The sequence below is a fragment of the Oncorhynchus kisutch genome, linkage group LG23 (assembly GCF_002021735.2).
Source record: "Oncorhynchus kisutch isolate 150728-3 linkage group LG23, Okis_V2, whole genome shotgun sequence".
Taxonomy (NCBI): domain Eukaryota; kingdom Metazoa; phylum Chordata; class Actinopteri; order Salmoniformes; family Salmonidae; genus Oncorhynchus; species Oncorhynchus kisutch.
In genome coordinates, this window is record NC_034196.2 from 4767465 (window position 1) to 4781357 (window position 13893).

Here is a 13893-nt window from a genome sequence, read left to right on the forward strand (position 1 = left end):
CGGAGGAAGCTAATTCAAACAGCAGGACACACAATGTCTCTGAGGTAAAACAACATTAACTCCACTATTGTCCTGCTCTTCTGTGTCTTTCTCGCTCGCTCGCTCGCGTAACACGCCATTAACCCCAACAATTGTCCTGCCCATTCCTCCAGGGTTGAAGGAAGCAACAATCAGAACGCTATCAAATGTGTTTCTCTACGTCAAGGAACACGGACACCTTCTTGTTTGCCGAAAAGGTTAGCCTTAGCCCCCTCGGCCATCAGGGTTTGAAGGGTGAGGGTGTGAGCAAGGAAGGGATGGAGGAGGTTATGAGTGGAGCTGATAGCCACACACTCACACACACACTCAGCTAGAGAGGCAACATGAGTAACGTACCTGAGGCCAGGGGTCTGCTGGGATTGATGCCCTCTCACTTTGGAGACGTGACTATGCACCAGGCACACATGCTCTGTATTGACTGTCTGACACTATTTATTCTCTTAATCCCTTACTGATGCTCCACTGATGCAGCTGCAATACAAAATTCATGCCACAAAGGAAGCTGTGAACTAAAGACGAGAGAGAGAGAGAGAGAGGGAGAGTGGGACTCCCATATCTACTGGGTGAAATACCACAGTGAGAAAAGGGCAACACCAGTGAAGAACTATTTGCACATCGTTACAACACTGTATGTAGACATAATATGACATTTTAAATGTCTTTATTCTTTTGGAACATCTGTGAGCATAATGTTTACTGTTAATTTATATTGTTTATTCCACTCTTGTTTATTATCCACTTCACTTGAGAGAGAGAGTCACTCACTCCTGGAACATCCCGGCATACTGTTCTCTTTTCAGACAGGACTGCATAGGAGAGGATAAAGCAGGATATGACAGGACGGGACAGGACACATTCTTACTGGTCTGGACATGGGTATCAGGATAAGGTAAGACCCAGATGCAGACCGTTTTGAAGTAACGATGTTAATTACAGCAACAGAGGCAACGGTGCAGGACAGCAGGCAGGGTCAGGTCAGGCAGAGGTCGGAAAACCAGATAGAGGCAATGGTACAGGGCGGCAGGTCAGGCGGGCGAGTTCAGGGTCAAGACAGGCAAGGGTTAAAAACCAGGAGGGTGGGAAAAGACAGGAGCTGACAGGGAAAACGCTGGCTGCCTTCACAAACAAGATGAACTGGCAACGGACAAACAGAGAACACAGGTATAAATACACAGGGGATAATGGGGAAGATGGGCGACACCTGGAGGGGGGTGGAGACAATCACAAAGACAGGTGAAACAGGTCAGGGCATGACAATGGGACAATAACATAATATAGAATAGCACAGTATATATTAGGAACTAAAGTCGAATATAGTTCAGTATAGAATAGAAATGTTTGCCATTATTGTAGCATGAATTATAAACAGTATATATGGCTGTAAGAAACACTGTCACAGTCACAGTGCAATATAGAGATATTGACCTCACGTGACTGCCAGCTGTGGTTCTGCTCCCTCATTGGGCAACGTGTAGGAGGCCTGGGACCATAGAGGTTAACAATTACCGCAGGCTGTGTCCCAAATGGCACTCTATTCCCTGCACTATGTAGTGCACTACTTTAGACTGATATACCCGATATGCCCTGGTCAAAAGTAGTGCACGACATAGGGAATAGGGTGCCATTTGGGGGGGGGGGGGGGACACATACATAGAGGTTAATTAACATCCAGTACCATAAAGCAGTCCTAGAGGGGCCTGTGGGTTGTCTCTGTCTGTGTGGAAGGGCGAACTGGAGTAACAGAATAAAATAACCTCCCTTCTGTCTCCCTCCATCTATGAATAATACAGAGCCTTGTCACTACAACACAGCCCAATCTCAGCCTCCCTCCTGTAATATTTGGAGGTTGAATAATTCATGCAATAAAAAAACTTGCTTCCCTCTGAGATGAGCTCTGGGGGTGAGGAAGTGAGGTGGGGGGGGTCTGTGATCGTCATCTAATTAATGTTTTCTACCAGTCTCGTTTGCTTTCTCCATATTTTTCCGATCCTTCTTTGCTATCCAAATCGTCTCATATTATTGTACGGGTTGTCTATATCGGGAAAGCTGATACCAGATGCACAACTGAATACATTCAACCAAAATGTGTCTTCCACATTTAACCCAACCCCTCTGAATCAGACAGGTGGGGTAGCCAAATTCTAAAGCAATTATAATTACTGTAAACAGATTTGTGGGGAGAAGAGATTTTAGAGAATCCATGCATCTTTTACAAATGCATATTCCTGTCTTTCAATGATAACCCATATTTTTGTGATCAATATTTTGTTCAATTTAAATGATCAGGGAATACAGACAGTAAGGAATTAGACAGCAATATCTACCTCCCCCCAACTTCCCATCACCAACCATCCTTTATACAAATGGCGTTCCTAACTACCTGCTTCCCCAGTGGGGCTCAGCACCCGCTTAATAGACATATTGCGGTCTTTCAACGTTACAATTTGTAATAGGTTATGTACATCTGATCTGCCATCTCAGCAGTACCCAGCAATACCCTAGCTGCCCAGTGGGGCTCAGCACCCGCTAAGTAGCCCAGTCACTGATCATTACCATTCTGGCTGAAACTCCTGAAACAGCTAGGCCCACCAGATGGACCACTGCTTGTTTTGGCCCCCAGACACGTTGGTTGGTTGGGCTGGATGCGTTCTTTGTGTCCCAGTCTGCTCTCTCTGTTTTCACTCTTCTGCTCTAGCTCTCTCTTTCTGTATGGGTTCTCAAGCGCTATGCTCTCTCTCTCTGTCTGCAATCTCTCTTCTCTCTCTCCTCTCTGCTCTCTCTGCCCTCCCCTCACACGTTGCTCTTCGGTTACACTTTATAATAACTGTTATGAATAAGCCATTATAAATGCTTATTAGTATATGTACATGTTTTATGCATTATTGTAAATGTTATAGGCTATAATTTATTATGAATTGTAAGGCTTATGACGCTTGAATGTTTGTAGCTGCTGTCCAGGTGCTGAAACATACAAACTTCAATCAGTTTTGTGTGTGTGTGTACCACATGTTGATGGGGCTGCTGTGAGAAATGTCAGAAATATAGAAACAGACTATGTTAATACCTACCAAAGTGTACAGAAACTTGCCATGCAGTAGCCTAGTCTTAGCCTGGTTGCCAGTCTGTTAGCTAACATTCCACTCCTTGTACTCCATGTCATGTGCCAAAGGAAACAGACTGGCAACCTGGCTAGTCTAGCCTATTAAATTGCAATGGTTCATAACCGCTTCATGAAAAGTGGGCAATTCAACTGATGAGTAGATATTCTTATATAGTCATCCTATCGAAGATGAGAATGACAGAAGAGGTGGCAAATCTAACTCTCACCACGTCGACATCTTTCCGAAGGCTGAATCTCGAGAGTCGATTTCTTAAGGACTCAACTTGCCACAGTCTTACCATTTCCATACTCTAAATGGACATTTGGGCATAGGAGGACCGCTGATTTAAGGACTACTGCTCTCTGATCATCCGCGGTTTATCGGATTCAGCAGTGAGATTTCGTGTTTCGTTTGTTTGTTCTGTCTCCATCTCAACGCCTTCGATTGGAACACCCCCAACGCCAATCATTTTAATGCCTACTAATCTTAATTTGATCTGCGAGCGCAAGAAAATAGGCTACAAAGCCAGGCTACAACGCGCAGTACACGACAATCAAAAAAAATTGAGCGACTACCCCGCAGAAGAATCTGACCGAGTGTCAGCAATACGGGCTACAGTAGCTGGCTGCCTGGATTTACCAACTGCAGCTACAAGCGCCCGTGCCCATATTACCAGTTGAGCCAAGACTTGTAGGGGAAAAAAATAACAGATTCAAATCCTTGACTGTTATTTCTCAAAGAAGCTCCGAAGACTGGAAATCTGACCCCTTTTAATGGTGAATAACAGCTTCGTGATATGGAGCTGTCGTGTTTTCCCCACATGACCGTTACACTTGCTGTCCTTATATGCGTTATCGGTGTAGGGACGGTATTTTGAAGATACCAGGCAGTCACAATAGCCTACAACCTATGAAACTTCATCCAAGTGGACGCTGATGGTGCACGACTGCCTTATAAAAACACAGTGTGTCGACTCTTTTGATGTAGGTTATTTTGAGATTATCATAAGCAGCTTTGAAGACGTTTAGATTTTTTTGGCGTTACATATGCAACGTGAAAATAACTAAAGGACAACAGCGATTTAAACGTGCTAGCTTGTGTGGACTCCACACTATTTATTTTGAGGTATTAGGATTTTTATTGAGTTTTATTTCGTTGTGATTTTTGTAGACATTATCAACTCATCTTTTACTTCTTCAATCCTTTCCATAGTTCGTATGACATAGTTCTTCATGTAACGGTTTTGTGGACTGGTCACTTTGCTGGAAGGAAAGAGGTCATCATCACTGTTTTGGTTTACACTGAAGCAGTGGCAAGAAGCTAATCAGTATCACCCGAGGCTGCCGCGCGACCATTCGGTGTTTCATGTGTCAGCCTCACTGATGGTCGGAATAGAGCTCTCACGAGCCATCAACAACTCAGATGCGACCCGGTACATTTCAAATATCTGCAAAGGTAAGGTGTTAGCCTAACCATAGCTCCAGCAGCTATGTTTTTGCCTAGAACGTGTGTCCTGATTGTTTCCTCCTGAAATAGCTGTTGTTAGTTGTATTACTTTCTCGACATTAGCATGACTAAACTTTATCTTTCTCGAATCAAGCTAAAAATGCAGTGTAGTTTTATGTTATTGGATGACGCTATAATCGGGTGTACCCATGCTTTGTTGTTCTTTGGGTTGACATTTAGAGTAATTGTTGGCTATTGATTATCTCCCGAAATACACTGTTACACATTTTCATACAACGAATTATGCCACAGGCCTACGATCAAACAATCACAAGTTGGAATAATTGAAGTCTTGTGTTGTCGAGTTTCCTCTCTCCCCATTAGCGTTTAGGCTGCTGTCCATGGTGCTGAAGTGCACAAACTTGTATCTAGCGTCGAACTCCCTACTTTCTTTCCCTCTCCATCTCTCTCTGTGTGTGTGTGTGTGTGTGTGTGTGTGTGTGTGTGTGTGTGTGTGTGTGTGTGTGTGTGTGTGTGTGTGTGTGTGTGTGTGTGTGTACACGCTAGTTAAGCAGGGAGAGTTCAGAGTTGAAGCGGTTTTGCAGAATGTACCCAACTGTTTAGGGCTGGCAACTGACAAAACTTATGTAGTATGATCAAACCAGACTCAAATGTCCTCCTCCTTGTGTGCTTGTCTCTGTCTCACTGCTGCTATAGTCTGTATCTGATGCTGTGTTATGATGCAGCCCTTATGTGACAGTGGAACCGCCTGCAGAGAGGTCTGCATGGTCATTGGTCACCATAATGCTAACACAAGTCTACAGCAGGCAGGGGAGGAAGGCTATGGAGACAAGACTACAGCAAGCTGGGCTAGGGAAGCCATAGACAAGAGAGTGGCTGGAATGGACGCTCCCATTGTATTTCTATGTTGGACGGAGGGTCTGTGCTAGCATGGACACCATGCTAAAGCAGGCAGGGGGCCTAAAGCTGTGGAGGCCATAGAAATTATATCACTAGAACTGACATTCCCTATCAAGTTGACTTTCAGTGATGCTTGGACTGGCTTCTATAATGGTGACAGGCCGGGCCTGCACCAGCTGGGTTTCCATGGTACATCAGGCAGAGGAAGTCTGATGAAGGTTATGGAGGCAGTGTCTGCATTATACCTTGAACCCAGAACCTTGTTGTGTGTATGTGTGTAACAGTCTGTCATGAGAGCCCCAGCATGGTCACAATGTCTGTGAAGGACAGCAGGGAGGGGGCGATTAGAGAGGGTCTGCAACAGTCACCAGCAGTGATGTCATATGTCATCCCTGATGCTGTGTCTCTCTGAGTGGAGAGGGAGGAGGGGCGGAATCTGTTATCCCCAGTGGTGACTCGTTCTGTGACCCTTCCAACACCCTTGGCCCCCTGGAAACACAGCAATGAGTGACTGTTTTCCTGCCTCACTGCCTCCCTCCCTGCCTGCCTGTCTCCCTGCCTCCCTCGCTCCCTGCCTGCTTCTCTGCCTGCCTATGTCCCTTCCTGCCTATGTCCCTTCCTGCCTATGTCCCTCCCTGCCTGATTCCCTCACTGCCTGCCTCCCTCCTTGCCTGTGTGCCTGCCCCCCTCCATCCCTCCCTCCTTGCCTGCGTGCCTGCCCCCCTCCATCCCTCCCTCCCTCCTTGCCTGCCTTCTGGTCTCGTACTCCCTTACTACTGATTGGGAAGGCTGACTGAATTGGGGGAAGGGCATATTCTCAATGATAATGTTAAACAGTTCCCCTCTTCCCTGTCCCTATTGTCTCCATCTCCCATCCCCCTCACACAGTGACACCTTTACACATTGCGCACACACACTAATGGCCAGAGCCGTCTTCATTGCAAGAGTGATTGCGATAAATACAAGCCCATTCCAAAGGGTCATCCCAGCAAGGGGGGAGGAGGAGAAGCAGCAGGTCTATAGTAGGCTGGATCTACCTTACAAGGCCTGTACATGCATGTTCATCAAGCGAATAATCAAGATTGGGCAGCACAGAACCATTGCCTCTAGAGTCTCTTGTGACAAACTTAACCAGCATGCACAGCAAGTGAGATTTGATTCTGAGTGCCAAGATTATTAACTCTGTTGTACCAGCCCAGTCTCTGTCATGTGATGTGTGTGTGGTGTCACCCGTTGCTCTCGCTAGTGGGAACCATGCTTTACTCTCTGCTCCATTGTCACGTCCTCTTAATTCTGTCTTTGACTCCCATGTAAGCCCAGTAGGTTGAGAGAGTAGAGCAGCACACACATGTGATACCCTATATTACATCCCCACTCCCATTTTCACAAGTCCCCTGACACCACGACACCCTCCACCCAATCCCCACAGTTGGGGAAATAAGAAACACACACACGTAAACACATACACACACATGTAAACACAAACACAGGAGAGAAACACACACAGAATAAACACATACACGCACATGTAAACACACACACACAGATTGAGAGAGAAGAGCGCAGTAGTAACCCCATGAGCTACGCCATTACAGTTGTTTTCAATCACTTTGGACTTAGGTGCATTTTTTCAGATGTAAGTGGTATATTATAGTTTTTTTTAACTCTAGACTAATAACACGTATACTCAGAACATTTGATATGGTGTTCATTGGAGTTCATTGGAGTTAAACACATCTTTCACCCCTGAGTCATTCATGCAAAATCAAAGTTGTCTGAGAAATGCCATGAGAACATTTTGTTTAGTCACCAATACATCCGATAGGCTCACCATTTAGTCATTTTAACTAACCATTTATTCTAACAGGAAAAAAATGCATTTTGAAGTGTTGATTAGAAGGAATAGTAGATTATAAATATCATTTTCCATACAGTATTTGGATATAACTTGACATGCAGAATTTGTTTTTGCAAACCATATTTTTCGTCTTACAATTTCATTATCCTTATACCAGCGGTTCCCAAACTAGGGGTTGCGACCCCGTGTTGGGTAGCCTGGTATGAAAATGTTGTCGCGGGAGAATTTCAAAAAGCCTGGTGAAGAAATCTATACAGAATTTTTTTTATTTCATTTGATCAATAAAATATTCTAATTTTATATTATATTTTTTATAGTATTATTATTATTTATATTTTATAATTTTATATTTTATAATCGCGTTTTTGTACCTCAAAATCATTAATGTGGTTGACCTTAAAATCGAAATGAAAAATTCAAACAATGAGAGAGCGCCCTTAGATCGTGGGAAAAGGCTGCGCTTGACCATTGCATTTGAGTCACAGTGAATGGCTAGGCCTGCTATGCTTCTGCAAAATACAACGCCCACTATAGGCTAGTGGGATAGAATGGTGGGCTTTTGCACATATGGGGCTCCATCTATGGTGGGACGGCAGGTAGGCCGCCGCACTCTGGTTATTGTGTCTCCCTCTGCCATATGGACACATTGTATGATATACAGAGAGCAACTGGCAGCAAAAGAGCTGAGCGTAGAACTCTGAGATATACTGCAGCAGGTAACTTCGATTTAAAATCAAATCACATCCAGTACGCCCACGCCTGTTCGCATTACTGTGTGGAGATATGGAACAATTTACTGTTTCACACCGAGGCTTGGTGGTTATCAGTGGAATGTTGTAAAGATTTTTGTAATTGACGGAGGAATTGTTGTCATCCGCATTGAATGTACTTTTTTTTTTTACGTAAACTTTCTGTGTGAGGGAAATAAAATGTGTCTCCTTGCCTACATAACAGATATAGGCTATTTGGAAAACTGAACAAACTGAACACAAACATGCAGGGGAACTCCAAAAACATTCTACTGATGAGTGGATTCAGAGGAAAGACACACACGCACGAAGAAACATATACACACACACACACCACTGTCTCCCAGCAGCAGCCATCATGCTCCCAGCCTCCCAGCATGCTACACGTGTCCCCTCCCTCCTCTCACCCCTCCCCCCCCCCCCCTCCTCCGGCCCCTCCTCCACTACCATCATCATGTAGCCCTGGCCTCAGCTTCAGTCACAGGGTGCTTAGAGACCTGGTTGCCATGCCTCCTTCAGCAGGGCCATGACCGAACAACATGAAAGGCTGCATCTGAAATGCCACCCTATTACAATACAGTGCATTATTTTTGACTGGGCTCTGGTCCAAGGTTGTGCACTATAGAATAGGGTGCCATTTTGGAAGACATCAAAGTCTCCACATTAGACTCACCAGCCCATAAATAAAGGGCCTTTGGAAATGAATTCAATGGATATCAAGGTACTGGGATGTAATGTTCCCCGGTCTGTGTTATAACCCCGAATGTCACATGGTCTGTGATGTGTTTGTCGTACAGGACGAAGTACATACAGGGCATTTCTCAAGTCATTTCTTGGAAGGTTCTTCACTGTTTTGCCCCATTTATTAGGTACACCACCCCATTCATGGAAAGTTAGAATGGGCAAAACGGATGACCTTAAGTGACTGAGCGTGGTAAATTAGCGGACACTTTTATCCAAAGCGACTTACAGAACTGCCAGTTAACGGTGACGCATACAAAATATTCAGGATACGGCACACGTAAGAATCAAACAAGCAACCTTGTTGTTACCAGCATCGAATGCTCTTTGCACAGTAGGCAGACAGGATACATCTCAACTCCTTTCTTGGATGGCTGTTGGATGACTCTTGGAGGATTTAAATGTACCTTTGTCATGCTGTACTGGCTTAGCGGGAGCAATTTGAATGTGCATGTTGCTGTTGAATGTATGGAGAAAGACACAGCAGGTTACAACCGTGTATCTGTGTGTCAGAACATAGTGGTTAGTCCATATCCGACATTTCTCCGAGCGATGTTTCAATGCACCACCGCCTACAGTCACCACAGCAACACAGAGGCAAACAGCAAGAGAGAGAGAAAGGGGGCCGCAATAAATAACAAGAAAAAGGCTTGAATGGCGGCCTGCCAAAACAGAGGAGATATAAAAAGATGAAGAAAATCAACTATTTTAGTGGCGCTGACTGTACACGCTTGCCATACAGAAGCCACTCTGTAAAGAGGAAGAGGGAGAGGAGACAAAAAAAACATGGGTATTTTTATTTCATTCTGGTAAACAGAAGTTAGAGGAGACAACTTTTCCAGTAGAATAGAAGGCAGAGCTCAGAGGTTAACCTTCAGCTTCTAATACATGACCTCTGTTGATATTCACTCAGCCAACAGTCTCAACCTTCTTTTGTTACATGTAACCCAGGCTCCCATGTAACCCAGGCGTACATGTTGTTCTGCCCAGGGAGTACCCCCTCATGTGCAACTGGCCATTAGGACAAGGCCGCATCCAAAATGGAACCCTGTGCACTACTTTTGGCCAGGGCCCATAGGGATCAGGGCCTAATTTCCCAGTTGCATGTAAAGACATTATCCTGTACTTTGGCGACTAGTAAGTGTTTTCTAAACCTCACACTTTGGGCTGGATGTGTCAATGTGTAGTTCTATGAGCAGAGTTACTGTCTCACCTCAATTAGCCAAGACATCCCTAGTTTGAAAGCAAATGTTTTCTAGAAGCTGTGTGGCACCATTTTCTTGACATTTACCGCCCCCACCCCTCGGCATTTGAGTGGCAGGTAGCATGAGGCACACACAGCAGAGAGCGCGAGAGCAATAATATCATGCCCACATTTGCACATTTGTGACTTAGTATGCAATTTTCTGGGACAAATACTGACTAAAAAGTATACAAAAGTACCAGAGCTTTTCCCAAACAAGCAATCAAGTAGAGAGAACGTTCGCTAAGTGTGTCATGTGGATACTGATAGGATAAAAAGAAAAGCAGGTCTGCTCTCGGATCAGCTTTCTCCATTCAAAACGTACTTTAACTTCAAAAATATTCCACAATACTGATGACCGATCAGCTCCTGACCTAGTGAGAAATTACCACCTATGGCTGTAAATAGGCTTTATTTTCATGCCATCATCTCAGTTTTCATTTTATCTTTCACTTGATGTAACAATTGCCAATACTTCGGCAACGTTGTATTTGTAGTCAACTTCGTTCTGAAGATATTGGCAGTCACAGTCAGACAGATGGCATAAACATATTGATTCCATGTTTAGCAGAGATGTTCTGTGAATAAAGTGATGAGGACGAGCAGAAAAAGCATCTAATGATGCACTTTGGCTGCTCTATGAGTGGTCTGGATCGATCATAGATGTGCGAAGGTTACTAACGAAGGCTCATGGAAACACCTTGGCTCTAACGAGGTCTTAACGCTACGAAGGCTTTGGGAAACGAGACCCAGGTCAAAAGTAGTGTACTATATAAAAGGCAACATTGTGCTGCCCTCTTCATTGACCTGTCAAAGGCTTTCGATACTGTTCACTCGTTGCTAATTCAGAGGCTTTTCTCAATTGGCCTAGACCAGGCTGCATGTAACTGTCTTAACAATAACTTGACAGATAGAACTCAATGAATATCTACTGATGGTGTTAGATCAGGTTTCCTGGATATTATGAAAGGTGTCCCACAGGGCTTGATTCCGGGTCCTATACTTTTTACATTAACAATATTGACGTGTCTGTAAAAAATATGTAACCTACCCTTGTATGCCGATGATACTGCTATGTATGCTATTGCCCCCACGGTTGACCAGGCTCTAACTACAGTCTGCCTTCATTGTATTATCGAAAAAACTTTATTGACCTGAAATTAGTATTGAACGCAGGCAAAACAAAGTACATGTTGTTATCTAGAGCACATAAAAATAACTCTGATTTAAGAATATGTACTTTATATATGTCTATATTGATAGTGTCACTGGTACATATATCTGGGCACTTGGATAGATGAAAAGCTGGTTTTTTAATAACATGTTACTGCAGTGGCCAGATTAGTGTCACATAGACCCAGTAATCTTGAACAAACCTCCCACACATGGTTAAGGGCTTAAAAAATAAGACACCTGTACCATGTCAGATACAGAGTTGAAATGTATTTTTAGTTTGCATCCCAATATTACACTTTATATAGATCACAGAAGACTGAAATATAACACAACCGTTTAACATGGAAACGCTGGGATTTCAGTGGGTTTTCAGAAATAATGTTTATTAATGATGAAATGATGAAAAATATTAATAACATTACGCCCATGAGGCCAATAGCGGGCAATGTGGTCATTTGACTGCAGGAAAGGGTTGAAAAACCACATCCATGAGTTGAAGCTAAGAATAAAAATGGCCGTCTTCTATAACAACAGGCCCTGCCTCCTGCTAAATTGTAGAAATTAGATTATTCAGTCAACGTTCCTATGGCGACATCATCTATATGAATGCAGCTTCATTAAAGCTGTTAGAAGCAGTTTGTCATAGCGCTTTATTAAGGGCAACAGTTTTAGTACTCATCACTGCATTCTCTACCAGTAAGTTGGTTGACCCACTTTGATGTCAAGTCGGTTGATACATTGCTATGTTTTCATTTATAAAGCCCTTTTGCAAAAAAAGCCCCACTGTATCTAACATCGTTACTAAATTTAAGACATAAGAGTTACCACACCCGGTCTCAGGGACGGGTAACTCAGAAAAAAATTCCTTTGTTCTCTACTAAGTGGAGTAAATGAGCTTTTAGTTTTTATGCACCTTATTTGTGGAACAATCTTCAAAATGTTGTTAGAATGTGATGTCCTGGTGTCTCTAGGTCCATTCAGAAAGCTGATTGAGGACCTTATTACTAATGAATGTGATGTCATGGTGTCTCTAGGTTCAGATAGCTGATTGAGGACCTTATTACTGATGAATGTGATGTCCTGGTGCCTCTAGGGCAATTCAGAAAGCTGATTGAGGACCTTATTACTGATGAATGTGAGGTGCTGGTGTCTCTAGGGCCATTCAGACAGCTGATTGAGGACCTTATTACTGATGAATGTGATGTTCTGGTGCCTCTAGGGCCATTCAGATAGCTGATTGAGGACCTTATTACTGATGAATGTGATGTCCTGGTGTCTCTAGGGCCATTCAGATAGCTGATTGAGGACCTTATTATTGATGAATGTGATGTTCTGGTGTCTCTAGGGCAATTCAGAAAGCTGATTGAGGACCTTATTACTGATGAATGTGATGTCCTGGTGTCTCTAGGGCCATTCAGAAAGCTGATTGAGGACCTTATTACTGATGAATGTGATGTTCTGGTGTCTCTAGGGCAATTCAGATAGCTGATTGAGGACCTTATTACTGATGAATGTGATGTCCTGGTGTCTCTAGGGCCATTCAGAAAGCTGATTGAGGACCTTATTATTGATGAATGTGATGTTCTGGTGTCTCTAGGGCAATTCAGAAAGCTGATTGAGGACCTTATTACTGATGAATGTGATGTCCTGGTGTCTCTAGGGCCATTCAGAAAGCTGATTGAGGACCTTATTACTGATGAATGTGATGTTCTGGTGTCTCTAGGGCAATTCAGATAGCTGATTGAGGACCTTATTACTGATGAATGTGATGTCCTGGTGTCTCTAGGGCCATTCAGAAAGCTGATTGAGGACCTTATTACTGATGAATGTGATGTCCTGGTGTCTCTAGGGCAATTCAGATAGCTGATTGAGGACCTTATTACTGATGAATGTGATGTCCTGGTGTCTCTAGGGCCATTCAGAAAGCTGATTGAGGACCTTATTACTGATGAATGTGATGTCCTGGTGTCTCTAGGGCAATTCAGAAAGCTGATTGAGGACCTTATTACTGATGAATGTGATGTCCTGGTGTCTCTAGGGCAATTCAGAAAGCTGATTGAGGACCTTATTACCGATTAATGTGTGTTTTTGTGTCCTTGTTTTTCTATCGGCTTGCATTTTGTATTTATAGTTTGATGTGTGTATTTTCTGTAATTTATGTAATTCAGGGTTCATCTGTAAAAGAGACCTTGGTCTCAGTATGACTCCCCGATAAAATAAAGGTGAAATTATTTATTGTTAATGGCACCCTATTCCCTATCTATACAGTTAACCACACAATTTCTAATAATAATTTGTGTCGCAGCCCTTCTCTTATGAGTCCACTTTGTACACTGTGAATAGGCCAGGATAGCCTTGTGAAACCAGGCTGACTGCTTTGCTCACGTTAAGTTCCACTTCCCTTTCAGCTGCTCTCGAGATCAAGCTGGTTTAACAAGGCTTAGTCTGGGTATCCTCAGGGGTACTAGCATAGATATAGAATACTAGATAGGCTGATATTATATAGCACCTACATTGAGGAGGAGAACAAGTATTTGATACACTGCCAATTTTGCAGGTTTTCCTACTTACAAAGCATGTAGAGGTCTGTAATTTTTATCATAGGTACACTTCAACTGT

The 13893-nt window shown here is 43.5% G+C and overlaps 1 protein-coding gene across 2 annotated transcripts in view; it reads left to right on the forward strand.

Moving 5' to 3' along the window:
- The first annotated feature begins 466 nt into the window (after positions 1-466).
- Positions 467-13893, forward strand: part of LOC109877828 (protein FAM163B) — a 56859-nt gene continuing 43432 nt past the window's right edge. The window contains exon 1 of one of the 2 annotated variants that reach the window (XM_031803020.1): positions 467-928. The gene's annotated coding sequence lies outside the window, so the exon portion shown is untranslated. Of the gene's footprint in view, positions 929-3042; positions 4596-13893 lie in introns of those variants that run through there. The other variant, XM_020470046.2, reaches the window with a different exon arrangement.